The sequence below is a fragment of the Mustela erminea genome, chromosome 1, assembly GCF_009829155.1.
Source record: "Mustela erminea isolate mMusErm1 chromosome 1, mMusErm1.Pri, whole genome shotgun sequence".
In the NCBI taxonomy this organism is placed as follows: Eukaryota; Metazoa; Chordata; class Mammalia; order Carnivora; family Mustelidae; genus Mustela; species Mustela erminea.
The window spans coordinates 60,647,584-60,663,128 of NC_045614.1; the positions used below are offsets into that span (position 1 = coordinate 60,647,584).

Consider the following 15,545-nt stretch of genomic DNA (forward strand, 5'->3'; position numbering starts at 1 on the left):
TGCTTCTCTTATTATTTTTGAATAAAAATTCTTGACACAAGTATTTTATAATTGTGTGATAATCATGCATTTAATTTCTTGGAGAACAAAACACACTTTAGCATAACTATGTTCGTTCACAGAACCAGCCTTGATAACACACTACTATATGTTAGAAATGATGTAATAAATGTAGAATATTGGGCACTTGTTTGGTATTCTTTGCCATGTTTTGCACTATCTAAAAAGAGATAGCAGTGAACTTGGACTGGAGTTAGTAGACATGGAAGAAAATAAAATATTACAGAGAACAATACTCTGTGGTCCACAACCTAAACGGGCTGGGATTCCCATCATTTGGATCCCTGTAGCTTTACAAAAGTCAATTAAATTTTTGTATCTCCGATTAAAGTTGATTCCCCAGTACTTTTTCAAACATCTCTTGTAAAGTATTGTTTCCCAGAAAAAAAGGGATTTTGCACATGTATCTGCCTTTGTCTCTGGTCATGATCTCAGTCAGGATCCTGGGATCGAGCCCCATATTGGGCTTCCTGCTCATTAGGGAGTATACTTCTCAGTCTCTCTCTGCAGCTACCTCCCCCTGCCCCACTCATGCTCTCTCTCTCAAATAAATAAATACAATCTTAATTTTTTAATTAAAAATAAGATAAATAAAATAAAATAAAAAGTCTGGTCTTACTGCCCCATTTAGCTCCTTTTTGTTTATTGAGTTGTATTTAAAGCAGCATGAGAGAACATGAGGCTCTCAAACTTAAAAAAAAAAAAGGAAAAAATTGAGTTTTGTTAGGATTTAAGATCTTGTCTGCTAGACAAAAACGTTGGCTTTGTTAACATGTGAAAATTAACAAAAGAGAATAAGATAGAATTCTAATAATTTTTGTAGAAATTAAAAATTTCCTCCAACCCAATTACATACAGACCCATTAAGTAAATTCATTCCAATGTCCCAAACCAACCTTTTCTAATAGTAATGCATCTGTGTAAACAGGGTCAACCCAAGGAATAAATAAATATTATTATTTTTTTCCTGTCTCTTCCACAGTCACATCTGGGTATATTGGTAGCAAGCCAATTATCTATCTTATAAGACATGATATCATAAGGAAGGGTATTCTGTCCATTTGGAACAACTGAAAATCATTGTAATTTTATCTTGGTGCAGTAACTTGAGATGGCACAGTGTGGGTTATGAATATATTTTATTTTTTTACTGGGAAGAAGAGATTATAGAGATACTGGTTATCCAAGAGAGACTGACAGGTGTTGATAGTTGCCAGGTCAATATCCATCTACTTTTTCCTTTAATATCAGAAAGCACTGAGGGATTGACAACAAGGAAACTTAAAACAACATCAAATATTTTATTGTCTCTTTTCTAGTTACATTGTAACCATATGACAAAGTATCAGTCGTACAAGATATCATTCTCTTTTACCTCTATCTTTCTGCCAGAAATGTGGGCTTAATAGTGAGAACTCCAACAGCAATTTTTGCAACTGTGAATAAAAAGCCATGAAAACCTCTAAGAGAGTTCACTTGACTTTCTTAAGACTCTGAACCAACACCAGAAAACACTCTCTGTAGTCTTCTTGTTAGATGAAAAAATATGGTTAAACCACTTTTGACAGTCTACTACCTACAGCAAAATGTAAATCTTAATTGAAATATGTCCTCTCAGCTGTGCTTAAGCAACTGAGTCCTGAGCTTTTCAGGTTTTCAGTCTGAAAGAGTACACCTCTGGTGCTCTGAAAGGGAAGAGAAAGGACACCCTGTTCTCCATATAAATTAAAGAAGGGAAATCTGTGCATTTAAGTGGGCCATATAAAATTTATCAAGCAATTATCTCCTAACTCCTTCCTATCCAAATTACCTGATATGCTCTCCCTACTCCTTTATTCCACGTTACTGCCTTTTCCAGGATTCTGTATCACATCACAACATGTCTTCTGTTATTTCCTTCTTGCAAGCTAGTTTTGTTTTCTCCATCTAAAAAAATCAACAATCATTGTGTATTTCGATTCCCATTTTCCTCAAATGCATTGATTCTTCTTATCTATTACTCTTTTCTCATACTCAGTGTCTTTGTCTTTATGGGGTTTGTACTTTGCTTTTCCCCATCCTTTACTGCCATTATATAATCAAATCTAATAACTTCTTAGAGAAAGTTAAAAATTCCTGCATAGCCACACGTGAACACAAAGTCACTGATTTTTAGCAAACCTATATGATAGTCAGACATCCATTCAATTTCTTTTTTTTAAGATTTTATTTATTTATTTGACAGAGAGAGATGACAAGCAGGCAGAGAGGCAGGCAGAGAGAGAGGAGGAAGCAGGCTCCCTGCTGAGCAGAGAGCCCGATTTGGGGCTCGGTCCCAGGACCCTGGGATCATGACCTGAGCCGAAGACAGTGGCTTAACCCACTGAGCCACCCAGGCGTCCCTCCATTCAATTTCTTAACTGAGTCTCAAATGCATCCTGAGTTCTAACCTAAACCTAAGTTCTACTTCTTACACGTTGTTATATGACCAAATTCTTTCAGTTCAGTATTTTGTAACATTTAAATATTAATCAATTGATGCTTTGTCTGTGTATTTCTATGAAAATTATTTGAATACTGTAGATTTATTGTTATATTTATAGATTTATAATCAAAGTTTCATCAGTTGAAGTTTTTGGAAATTTCAGATATAATGATTAACCTAAAATGATACTGCCTCAAATCCCTCTGATATCAAGGCCCAACACCTGATTATAGCCAAACCTGTGGTGGATAGTTCCATGGGAAATTGCAGTTACTTAACACTGATAGCATCTCATGTTCTCTCTCTCATTTTAGAATGTCTCCAACACAACCCAAAAGTGTAGGAGAGTTAATGTCCTCTGAGGACAGCTCTCAGTGAAGTGGAAATAAGAACCATAGGTAAAATTGTCAGTTTTCAGGTCTTCATGAGGACAACTTAAAGAAGTTTCTCAGGACCTTTCAGTAAAAGCAAGCCTTCATTTTCTATCCACAACAATTATATCAACAATGTACCTCTTTGACAAAGTTGCTTCTTCACTGTATCACTTTCCCATTCTTTTCTACCTTGGATAATCTCCCAGATAAACTAACAGTACTCAAATCCTTTGTCCTACTCTTTGCTCTCAGGATACATGGAGCCAAAAGACTTAGATTAATATCAAGTTCTGAATGGGATCTTAGAGCTATTTCTGTCCAGATTTTCATAAACATAGGGACCTTTGAATTATCAGGCTATAAATAAGTTCTAAATGGAGGGGGCAAAAGCAAAAAGTAGAAATTTTTATGTTTGATTTTTAATCATGATTAATTGACTTTATTGATTATTAAAAATACTAACATTATAAAAGTGTGGATCTTTGTAAAACAATGTCATAATGTAAGAAATAAGTTGCATAGTCCTTTTGAGAATATTAAACCAAGTGTTCAGGTGCCATCTAATTTCTTGTTTAATCCAGAACTTTGGTGTGCATTATCTTGAGGAATAGGATTTTGAAGTCCAGACAGACTAACAGAAAACTGATCCAAATGTGTGTGTTTATATTTCTGCTTTTGTTGTAAAAATCAAAGTGTGATTGCTGGTTTAAAATGGTAAAACTAATAATGTTCATGGACTCTATTATAAATTTTCTAATTGTATGGGAAGAATCCAATAAACATATAATTAATTGATTTGCAAATGCTCAAAGAGCTACAGGATCAGGTAGTGGTATGTTCTGATTCAACAGCATCATAATGCAGCATTTTATATGTGTGGCTAATGGATATTTTCATGAATGTTTGCTAGCTAGTCAGCCAATACAGAGAAATATTAGGTAGGGTAATTACTCACAGTTGTGTTTAATAAAATGAGAGAAAATTATCAAATGACACTAATAATAATAATCCTATAGCAGGCTAAATAATTCAATGATAATTACAAGTATTAATCTAGCTTTCTTCCCTGATTATGACTCTTCTCTCCTTTATCATAATGGGAGTAGCAGATTGTCTGCAATGAATTGTGAAAACCCAGCAGTGACTTTGGCAGTGAAGGCCTCCCATCAATTTTGATAGGTTAAAATGATTCTGGTTGGTCTTGAGCAAATGTGTCAATTTTTTTTTCTGTGTGTGTCATAAAGAAAGAAGCAATAGTAAATTCTTGCTGTTATTCCATGGAGCCAATAAAATCATACTGCCAACAACAGGCTGTTGACACCGTAAGTGTAGTTAACTGTCTTGAAATACTAGGCCTGGAAATAAAATTCCAATATTTCACATAACCTCTTTCTTTTTTTAAAGAAAAAAACAAAACAAAACAAAACAACTATACTGCTTACATTTAGGGCCCTGCTGTTGTGTAACTATTTTTGAACATGTCTACTGTAAGTGTATATATATATATTTTTTTCTGTGCAATAAATTCATTTAGAGATAAATTTGGATTGCAAATTATTTTGGGGGAGGCATGGTATTTGTGGCTAGTCTTACAAGTAAAAAGGACTAAAAGAAAGAAGAAAAACATTTTTTATTGCATCATATTTACATCTGCCCAAAGTACTTATTTACTATAATACTGACTAATGTATAATACTGTACACAAAGAAAGAAGTTAAATGAGTTATAATTCAGTCGAAGTATAGCTGGCCATTTTAAAACTTACCACTGAATCTTTCTGGTATGAAATGTGATATCTGGCAATCTGGTCCAGTTCATTACATCAGGTCATTTGTATGTTCTTATTACCATTTTGATAGCATAGCACATTTTATAACCCAGACATTTTACAATGGAACTATGATGCATGTATTTTCAAAAGTATAGACATACATGAAGCTATGAGGTCAAAAAAGATGAATGTCCGTAGTACCATATAGACTCAACAAATAAAAGTGTCCAAGGCTCTGAGTGAGATTTATGAATATTGTATAAGATTAGGCCAACATGTGGTTTTGATATAAATAATCTGTTCTTCAATTAGAATTACAATCGTTGAGTACAGTGTTGAAAATGGCAGATAGATTTTAGCTATCTTTGCTCACTAGGGAAAATGGAAAAATGTTTAGTTTGGTCAGATTTTCACTTAACTTCTGAAAAATCTTATGTTTGAGAGAACCCTTCTGAAATAAGAATCCTTAAAGACATAACCCCTTTGGCACAAGTTTTCAAGAAACTTGTTTGATGTTGTAGACAATTATATGGCACACGTACTGTTCTAGATGTTTCATGCCAATAATATGTAAGCCATACCAAGGCTACATATACATATAGAGATGTTCCTCAGCTTACAAGGGGGCTATGTACAGAGAAACACATAAAAAATTGAAAATGCATTTAATACCCCTAAACTATCAAATATCATAGCTTACCTTAAGCTTATTTAAACATACTCAGAACACTTACATTTGCCTGCATTTGGGCAAAATCATCTTAAGCAAAGCCTATTTTATAACAAAGTATCAAATATCACATGCAATTTATTAAATATTACACTAAAAAAAAGAAGAATGGTTATATATAGAATGCTTGTAAGAATATCAGGTGTTCACCCCTGTAATCTTCTAGCTGACTGGGAGCTGTGGCTCACTGCCGCTGCCCAGCATCACAAGATGGCACCATACCACATGTCACTGGCCCTTTTTATAAAGACCCAAATTCAAAATTCAAAGTACAGTTTCTACTGAATCACTTTCACTTTCACATCATTGCCAAATATATCATAAGTTGAATCATTGTAAATCAGGAGCCATCTTATTTGAAAGTTAAATCACAGTCACCCATACACACACAAAAAAAGGCCTTCATGTAGGGCCATCTATATATCTCTAAACAAAATAGCATGACATATCAACAGCAAAAAATGGATGTGAAGGGGACAATTGCTTGGCGTCAGTACTCTGAGCAGTAACATACATGGCCTTACTCACCTAGCAGAACTCCAGAGCTAGCTGATGGCAAGGAATTTTACAAATGTTTGCTGAACAGATTAAGCACTATTATTTTTAAATTAGTGTGCATATCTGTTTTCTAAAGATATGTTAATTTATTTTATTGACTTATTACAAAACCAAATAATTTCCTCTTATTTAAGTGGCAGGTAAATAGAATTCTTTTTAATTTAAATCAAATGGCTTTTTAGGGAAAATATACTAAAAATTCTGAAACTTGTATTGCTTATGAATCTTTTCTTGGAATCCTTATCAAGTTGTATTTTTCAAGTTTTTCCTAAATAATCTTCAATGAATTGAAAATATTTTTTGGATTTTATTCAAGGCTATTAACACACAATTTCACTTTGTTAAATATACTGCTAAACTTTCAACCAAAACGTTGTGTCTTTTTTTTCCACTACCACATCCTCCATCTACTGACTGGATTCTCTCCCCAACTAGCACATATATACCATTGTCTATCTTTAGGATAAGTAAGGGTCATCTTTTGTCTTTATTCTATTCCTCGTATGCTTCTGAACTTGTTGAATTTTAATATAGTCACACCATAAGCATCACATATTTGATTCCCCTTTAAATAGTAAACAGTGCACAACCAGAGCATACCTTCAAAGCTATCAATAGACTTACTCTGATATATTATTTTTGTATTTTTGTAAATTAAAATAATTAAATTATAGAACAAGAGTTTCAGGTGGTAGGTGTTGTAAGTTTTACCCAAACTGACTTTTGTCAAACTCGTTTTTGTCATCATATATGTCAAGTAGTTTTCTCAGGTTTATTTTTAGATTATCCTTGTATAATGAATATTTACACTGATATCTAGTATAAAAATCTTGCAATTTATTTTAGAAACATTAAGATATTGAAAATCAATCTATTTCTTTAATTCATTGAAGACATTTTTGGCTTGTTTCCAGTACTTTCTTACTGGTTAAAAAATGAATTTGAAGTAGTCTGAATTTCATTATTATATGGCACTTTCCCTTTGATGAATACAAAGACGATATTCTATATTAGCTATCTGAGAAGAATTTATTTTTTAATTTTATTTATTTGTAAGAGAGAGAGTGAGAGAGAGCACAAGCAGGGGGAGCAGCAGGGGGAGGGAGAAGCAAACTCCCGGCTAAGCAGGGAATCTGTTGCAGAACTGAGTCCCAGGACCCTAAGATCATGACCTGAGCTAAAGGCTCAGGCGTTTAACTGACTGAGCCACCCAGGTGTCCCAATCTGAGAAGAGTTCTGTATGTTATTCCTATTAATATGCAGTTTAAAGTCTAGGTAATTAACTTAATATTTTAGTGGCTATTACATAGATAGCACTATGTTCCAGGCAGAGAGTAAGAAAGAAATATTAAATCAACCATATTCTATGCATTCTAAATGAAAATAATTAATCAATCATAATAAATCCTTCTATTTATGGAATATCAACTTATAAGCTTTCCTCCATATGAACAATGCCAAATACCAGAATAAAGGGTCATCTAATACACATAAAGGATAGAATTAAAGAATTCTGGTAAGCCATTTAATTTGAAAAATGGTGTTATATTGTTGCTGAGTTGTGGTTTTCAGTTACATAATATCTGATAAGTGTAGAAGTAACATGAGTGTTACGTGAGATGAGAAATGGTATATAATTAAGATATTTTTAAAAGTACAGATAAATACAAATTTGTAAACATAGCATTATGGAGGAATAAAAATAAATGATAGCTACACACTCTAAAGTGAATAAATCTTGGAAAGTTAATAGAGAAGTAAAACAAGGACAGTGCAAAAAGTATGGTACATTTTTATGAAGTTCAAACAAATTCTGTGAAACCATAGATGGACTTAAAGATACTATTATGTATCAAATATTGTAAAAATTAAGCAAGGAAATAGCAAACATAAAATAACCAAAGCATACAAACTTGGGTAGATACAATAGGTGTGATCATGTTCTACTTCATAAAGAGATGAGTTAATAGATAAATAGAAGTAACTAGACTTTTTAGAAGTTAATAAAACTTTGCCTGTTATTTCTTAGTAATATAAAATATATGGTTTTCTAAGCAAAAACGTTTATCTTAAAAATATTTAAAAATAAATTTCAGGCTACTCATAAGGTTATATTTACTTTTCCACTGAAGGAAAAGCTGGTTGTTGTAGTTGTAGTTGTTTGTTTGTTTTAGTCTCCTCCTAGTTTTTATTATTATAATGTGGAATGAGGAATGTTAGATTGAAAAGTGAATTATTTTATAGACAAAAATCATTACTTGATTCACCTCCTGGTACAGCAGATGGAACTCCTGAAAATATGCCCTTTTGCCTTATGGAAGAGTAACAGTTATGCTTACTTCTGAAACATACTTGGTGGTGGCCCTAAATAGTGACACCATAGTAAACATTTTGAATATTTGCAATTAATTTTTATAGTCATAGGGCTCCAAAAGGCACTGCTGGTATCTTAGCAGGTATTTCAATAAAGCTAAAAGTTGCCTGACTGTTTAAAAATATTAACAAGGCACAAAACATGGCAGAAGTATTGTCCTCAGATATTATTTTTTTCCATATGCTCCTGATTCCAGACATGACAAGTTATTTTTAAAAAATTTTTTAATAAAAGATTTTATTTATTTATTTGACAGAGACCACAAGTAGGCAGAGTCAGGCAGAGAGAGAGGAGGAAAGCAGGCTCCCTGCTGAGCTGAGAGCCCGATGTGGGACTCGATCCAAGGATCCTGGGATCATGACCTGAGCCGAAGGCAGAGGCTTTAACCCACTGAGCCACACAGGCGCCCCCATGACAAGTTATTTTTGATAGATATATATACAATGTATTTCCCAGTTATAAGAAAAATGGTTCTGCTATTTTTAACCTTTTTTAAATTACATAATTTTTTAATTAAAATTTGATTTTTTAATGTTTTACTTTACTTTTCTTTTTTTTAAAGATTTTATTTATTTATTTGACAGACAGAGATCACAAGTAGGCAGAGAGGCAGGCAGAGAGAGAGAGAGAGAGAGGGAAGCAGGCTCCCTGCGGAGCAGAGAGCCCGATGCGGGGCTCAATCCCAGGACCCTGAGATCAGGACCCGAGCCGAAGGCAGCAGCCCAACCCACTGAGCCACCCAGGCGCCCCAATGTTTTACTTTTCAATATACTACTTAGAATATAAAACCTATTCCATTTTGTAAGAAGTTTACCATTTAAAAAATGGTAATTTTCTCATTGTGTCTTCCCCTCACATTGCTTTATTTTGAATAAAAAATTTCACAATAAACATAACTGATGCTTTCCTTCTGATGGTCCCTCTGTTGGTCATATTGTATATGAGCCATGACAATTAGTTTTACAAAATTTATTGATGTTTGTTGATATGTTTTATCATAACTAATTTTCCCTCCCTTATCTAGATTCCCCAGCTTTCAGACAGGTGGACACTTCAATAAACCATACCCAAGGGATGTATCAAGTACTTCTTAGACATTCTCTCAGATCCTTGAGGTCTCATTTTGCCTAGGGATTTGCAATAGGTTCTGCCAGAGGCACCACTGTGACAACTGATGTCCATGGTCTATCTCCTGCTAAGCTCAAGAGGTCACTGGTTTCCAAGTTTATCTATACAATTAATGCATTCCAGCAAGTTCTTTTTTTTAATATTAACAAACTTATTTTAAAGTTTATATGGAGAGGCAAAGACTCACAATAGTCAACATAGTGTTGAAGGAGAACAAAGACTGAGGACTGACTTCAAAGTTTACCATAACGATGGGGCGCCTGGGTGGCTCAGTGGGTTAAGCCTCTGCCTTCGGCTCAGGTCATGATCCCAGGGGCCTGGGATCGAGTCCCGCATTGGGCTCTCTGCTCAGCAGGGAGCCTGCTTCTCCTCATCTCTCTCTCTGTCTGTCTCTCTGCCTATTTGTGATCTCTCTCTCTGTCAAATAAATAAATAAAATCTTAAAAAAAAGTTTACCATAACGATAATTGTAAGCAAGATATTGTAATACCACAGAAAGACTAGATTAAAGGAACAGAATATATATTATCAATTATATTTTATATTTAATATAAAAGCAAAAGCAATACAAGAGAGCAAAATACAATCTTTTAAACAAATGGTTCTGGAGTAATGGTGAAGCTAAATGTAAAAATATAAAATAAAAATAAAATAAAATAATAAAATAAAATAAATCCAGGCAGATATCATACACTCTTCACAAAAATTAACTCAGATTGGATTATAAACCTAAACATGAAACATGTAGAAGGTAATATAGAAGAAAATTTAAATGACCTTGGTTTTGTCGATAACTTTAGCTACAAAAGCACAAGCACTGAATTTAAAAATGTCTACTCTGTGAAACACAATGCCAAGAGAATGAAAAGGCAAAGCACAGACTATGAGAAAAAATTTGCAAAATACACATCTGGCAAAGGACTGTTAATCAAAAATACACAAAGACCCCTTAAAACTCAACAATGGGGGAAAAACCTGATTAAAAATGAGCCAAAGACCTTAGCAGATACCTCACAAAAGAAAATATTACAGATGGCAAATAAGCATATAAAAAGATGCTTCACATCATATGTCATCAGGAAAATGCAAATTAAAACAAAAAAGAGACACCAGTACATACCCAGAATCCAGAACACTGACAACAGAACACGAAATGTTGGTGAGGATGTGGAGCAACAGGAATGTTCTTCCATGTCTATTGAGAATAAAGAATGGAAAACAACTTGGCAGTTTCTTACAAAACTAAACATATTCTTGCCAGATGATTCAGCAGTAGCAGTTCTTGGTATTTATCCAAAGAAGATGAAATCTATACCCACAAAGATGTCTATAGTAGTTTTATTCATAACTGACAGAAGCTTGGAAGCAACCAAGATATCCTTCCATAGGTGAAAGGTCAAATAAAGTGTAGTACATGCAAACAATGGAATATTATTTAATGCTAGAGAAATGAATTACCAAGCCATGAAAAGATATGGATATAAATATTTAATAAATATTTGATTTTAGGCTTCTACCAGTCTATCAATAGTATTAGTATATTTTAACAGTGAATGCTCAGCATTCATGAATTTACCTAATAAAATATTTTGGGTTCAATATTTTAAATACTTCAACCTCTATGATTATATTCCTAATAATTTTGAATTGGGGTAAATAAACCTTAATTTTTTGTAACTTGTTTCTTATTGCAAAAGAGCTCAATGAAATTTTAGAAAATAAAAATTTACAAAAAAAAAGTTTAGTTTACTATTGCCAAATAATTTAAAACTTTATCTTATATTCAAATACATATATTTTTCTAAATTGATTTATATGCTACTAAAACCAAAAACTTTTAGTTATACTAGATTTCATATCATGCAATCAATGCCAGAAAGCCATCTGGCAATGATTTGTCTTAAATAGAGTTAAGATGGGTGTTATTACAATGCAAGATGGAAACAAAGATAGTATAACAATTGGTGTTACATAACTTTTCCGTTTTGATCAAGTTACTAATCTACAAAAGGCTTTTATCAGTGACAGACTTGAGAATTTAACAAAACTTTTAAACTAGCATGTGCGACTCATTCCTAGAAAACAACACAATCAATAACACTTTATTTAGATTAAATCATGACTATTTCTCCATTTGAATAAAAAAGGTAGCAACCCCAATAAGTTTATTGAACATGAAAAGTTGAAATGCTATAATGCTCCTAAGGAATTAAATGATCCAGTCATGAATTACAAAAAAAGGATATAAATTACCAAAGTGTTTGTATAATTGTAATGTACAACTGCCCATTATCGTTCAATAGTGTAGGCTTGTACAAGAACTCTATAAAAGAACTCCACTTCTAAACTGTGGAAAATATGTTCCCTTTCCCCCTATATACAACTATTAAGCCATTCATTTAGCTTTTAAAATATCCACTTAATACAGGCTTTTTACTCATTTGAACAGGCAGCAGGGCTCTATTCTTATTGCTTACATCTGAAGGATAGACTTCTAGCGTAAGAGGTAAAGCCCATAAAGGAGCCCAATAATAACAACAAAATACAGTTTAGTGAGTCCTTACAATCTGCCAGCTACCTTTCTGAGAATACTTCAATTAATAAAACATATAAAATACCTGACCACAAAGAGCTTACATTCTTTTGAAATATAATAGTGAAATAAACCAATAATAGAGGGGCACCTCGGTGGCTCAGTCCATTGAGTGACTGCCTTTGGCTTGGGTCATGATCTCAGGGTCCTGGGATGTAACTCCCCAGCAGGCTTTCTAGGCAGTGGGGTGTTTTCTTCTTCCTCTGCGCACCCTCCCAATTCTCTCTCTCTCTGTCTCCAATAAGAAAATAAACCAGTAATAGAATAATGATTGATGGTTGATGGTGATAAGTGTTACAAAGCAATACAAGAAAGGTAAAAGCCATTGGAGAATGCTGGGATGAAAGTTAATTTTATTTTGTGTTGGGTGGTTATATCTCATTTATGAGATGTTATTTGCACAAAGACCCAGGAAGTGAAGGAGAGTGTTATACAAATATTAAAGGAAAAGATTGCTCTAGGCAGAGCAAGTAAGTCTATAGACTTTGTGTGAACAGCTTGTCTGTTACTTTTGAGGAAAAGCAAGGAGGCCAATGAGGAGTTCATAGTGGTGGAGAGAGGAAGAACGTATTGGTAAAATATTAAAAAAAAAAAAAGAATGAAAGAAAATGTTTTTAAAAGGTCTTTTTTTTCTTTTAATTTTCTAGGGGTGCCTGGATGACTCAGTTGTTTAAGCAGATGTTTGCCTTTGGCTGAGGTCATGATTCCAGTGTACAGGGATACAGCCCTGCATGGGACTACTTGCACCCCAAGGAGCTTGCTTCTTCCTCTCCCTTTGCACGTGATTCCCCCTGCTTGTGCGCTTCCTCTCTCTCTCTCTCTCCCTCTCTCTCTCTCTCTCTCTCGCTGTCAATAAACAAAATAAAATCTTTTACTAAATAAATAAATAAATAAAGTTCTAAACCTACTTTCAGTTTAGGTCCCTTAAAAAAAATTGCTTCTGCTTCATTTAAAAAAAAAAGATAATTTAGAAAGATGCTTCCAGAGTTAAAAAGCTGTTTTGTTTCTTTGTCAGGATTAAATATAGAAGTGCTTTAAAAAGTAAAAGAAAAAATATGCTATATTAACACTAATCACACTATAACTTTTGGTGGTTATATCAAGATAATGAAAAGTGATTTTAAAGCAAATTTCATTATCAGACATGAAGATCAAGTCAAAATTACAGAAGAGTAAAAGGATGAATTCATCAGGGAGTATAATAATTCTTGACTTTTAATACTTAATAACAGATTTGGGGATATATAGGGAAAAACTAAGAACAAAAATCATAACTTCTACCTTAGAAGAGAAATGGAAAAAAATTTCAACACCTTTATTTTAAGATTATATAGACAAACGGTCATCAAATTGGTAAGATATGTAAGACTTGAACAAAATTATCAACTAACTAGATATGCTTGATATTACAGAACACTCCCAACAACCGCAGACTACATATATCTTAAGCCATGATTTTCTTTGCAAAGGTCAACATTGATAATGTTCTAGTCATACCTCCGTGTACCAGGAAAGAAGTAGCATATTTCTTGATAGACACAGCTATCAAAGCTACATTGAGAAACCGTAAAGATGGAGAAGGGATTTGCAAATTATATATCTGATAATGGACATCTACTCTGATTATTAAAAAATGAATAAAAATAAAAAACCTTACTAATAACCAAACAGAGTATCCAATTTTACATGTGAAGAAAATTATTGAAGAGACATGTCACCAAAAGGATATGGATGGCTTATAAGCACATGACAAATTTCTCAACATTTAGACATTAAAGAAATACAAATTAAAATCATAATGAGACATGCTTACATATCTATTAGAATGCCTAAAATTATAAAGGCTAATTGTACTTCGTCTGAGCTAGATTGAGAAGCAACAAAACATCTAAACTGTTGTTGGCATATATCATGATACCACCACTTTGGAAAATAGTTTGAAAATTTTTTTAAATGCAAAATATGTTGCAGTTACACGAATAGCCATTTTACTTCTAGGCATTTAACCAAGAGAAACAAACCCTATGTTCATACAAGGACTTGTATATGAATTTCATAGCAGCTTTATTTTTAAGAATTGAAAACAGTGGAAATGTTCATCAATGTCCATCAATAGAGCAAAGACAAATTATGATCTATTCATTAAAGAGATTACTATTCAACATCAAAATGAACTATTTACAATTGGAGATTCTCAAAGTAATGATGCTGAGAAAAGAAAAGCCAGGCAATGAATAGTATATACTGTGTGATTCCATGACTATAAAAAATCTAGAAAATACAAATTTATATATAGTCACAGTCATCAAATATATTGGTGTGATTTTAGTGCCTTCTTCTGTGCTCCCATAGCTTCCTACACTTGGATCTCCGAGCATTTGTTACACCATGTGAAAATATGAACTCTTTTTCTTTATTCTGTCTTACTAGAATAAGAATCCTTGAAATTTTATGGACATTTGAACTCTCAGTTATTAGCAGAAATTCTATCACACAGTAAGTTTCCAAATATAAAAGCCAGAGTTTTACAATGACTTCTAAGCTTTTACATGATCTAGCCACTCATTTAACCTGCTGTGACCTCTTTCCCTGCTACTCTTCAGTCACTCACAGTGGCCTCCTTGCTATTCCTCAGATATGCCAGGCACGATCCAACCTTATGGCCTTCAAGATAGCCAATTCCTTTGTCTGGAGTGACCTTATTGCTGATAGTTCTGGGCAAATTCATCACCTTTCCATACCTTTGTTCAATTGTCAGCTTCATTGTAACTACCCTGATCTTCCTATTAAAATTTTAACTCCCCATCCCCTGCCTAGGCAACCTTGATTTTTCTCACCCTGATCTAATTTTTCTTTTTCCCCATTGTACTCATCATTTTTGAATGCACTATGCAATTTTTATTAAGGTTTATAGCTTTTAATTGTCTCACCCATTAAAATAAAAGTTCTACAAAGCCAAGTATTTCATTTAGCCAGTGTAGTCTGAAGTAATATCTGCCATATAATAGGTTCAGTAGACAATTGGTAAATTTCAGAATAAATTAATGTTGAGAGTATACTGAATTTCATAAGTCATTTCAATATTTTTTTCCAAAAAATAAACTATGTAAAACATACCTTAAATTTACCTTTCAAAATATTTTATAGCATATAATGGACAAAATAAGACAAATATACAATAGACAAAAGCCTTAAAGAAACAATCATATAAATAACCATTTCATACCTACTTAAAAATTGCATAATACCACACTCCTAGATCCTCTCTGAATGCTCTAAAATAACCCTTCAAAGGAAATACATTTTTAAAAATAACAGATTTTTGGGCAAATAATTTAATAAAATAAAAGTTTCAATTCATCTATGTAGATCATAATAAATGTTTTTAATAAGCATGAAATTATAACTCTGAAGTGTGCTAAAATGAAACCACCTGCTAAGGGTGAGAGAACAAAAATAAACATCATTTTTCCAAATAAGAGGAATTTATTAC

The 15,545-nt window shown here is 33.1% G+C and overlaps 1 long non-coding RNA gene across 1 annotated transcript; it reads right to left on the bottom strand.

Annotated features, from left to right (window-relative positions):
* Positions 1 to 705: 705 nt before the first annotated feature.
* Positions 706 to 12,131, bottom strand: LOC116591375. Its single transcript, XR_004285992.1, has 2 exons — positions 10,580 to 12,131; positions 706 to 1,986 (listed from the first exon to the last, which is right to left on the bottom strand). It is a non-coding gene; the product is annotated as an uncharacterized LOC116591375 (long non-coding RNA).
* Between the last annotated feature and the right edge of the window lie 3,414 nt (positions 12,132 to 15,545).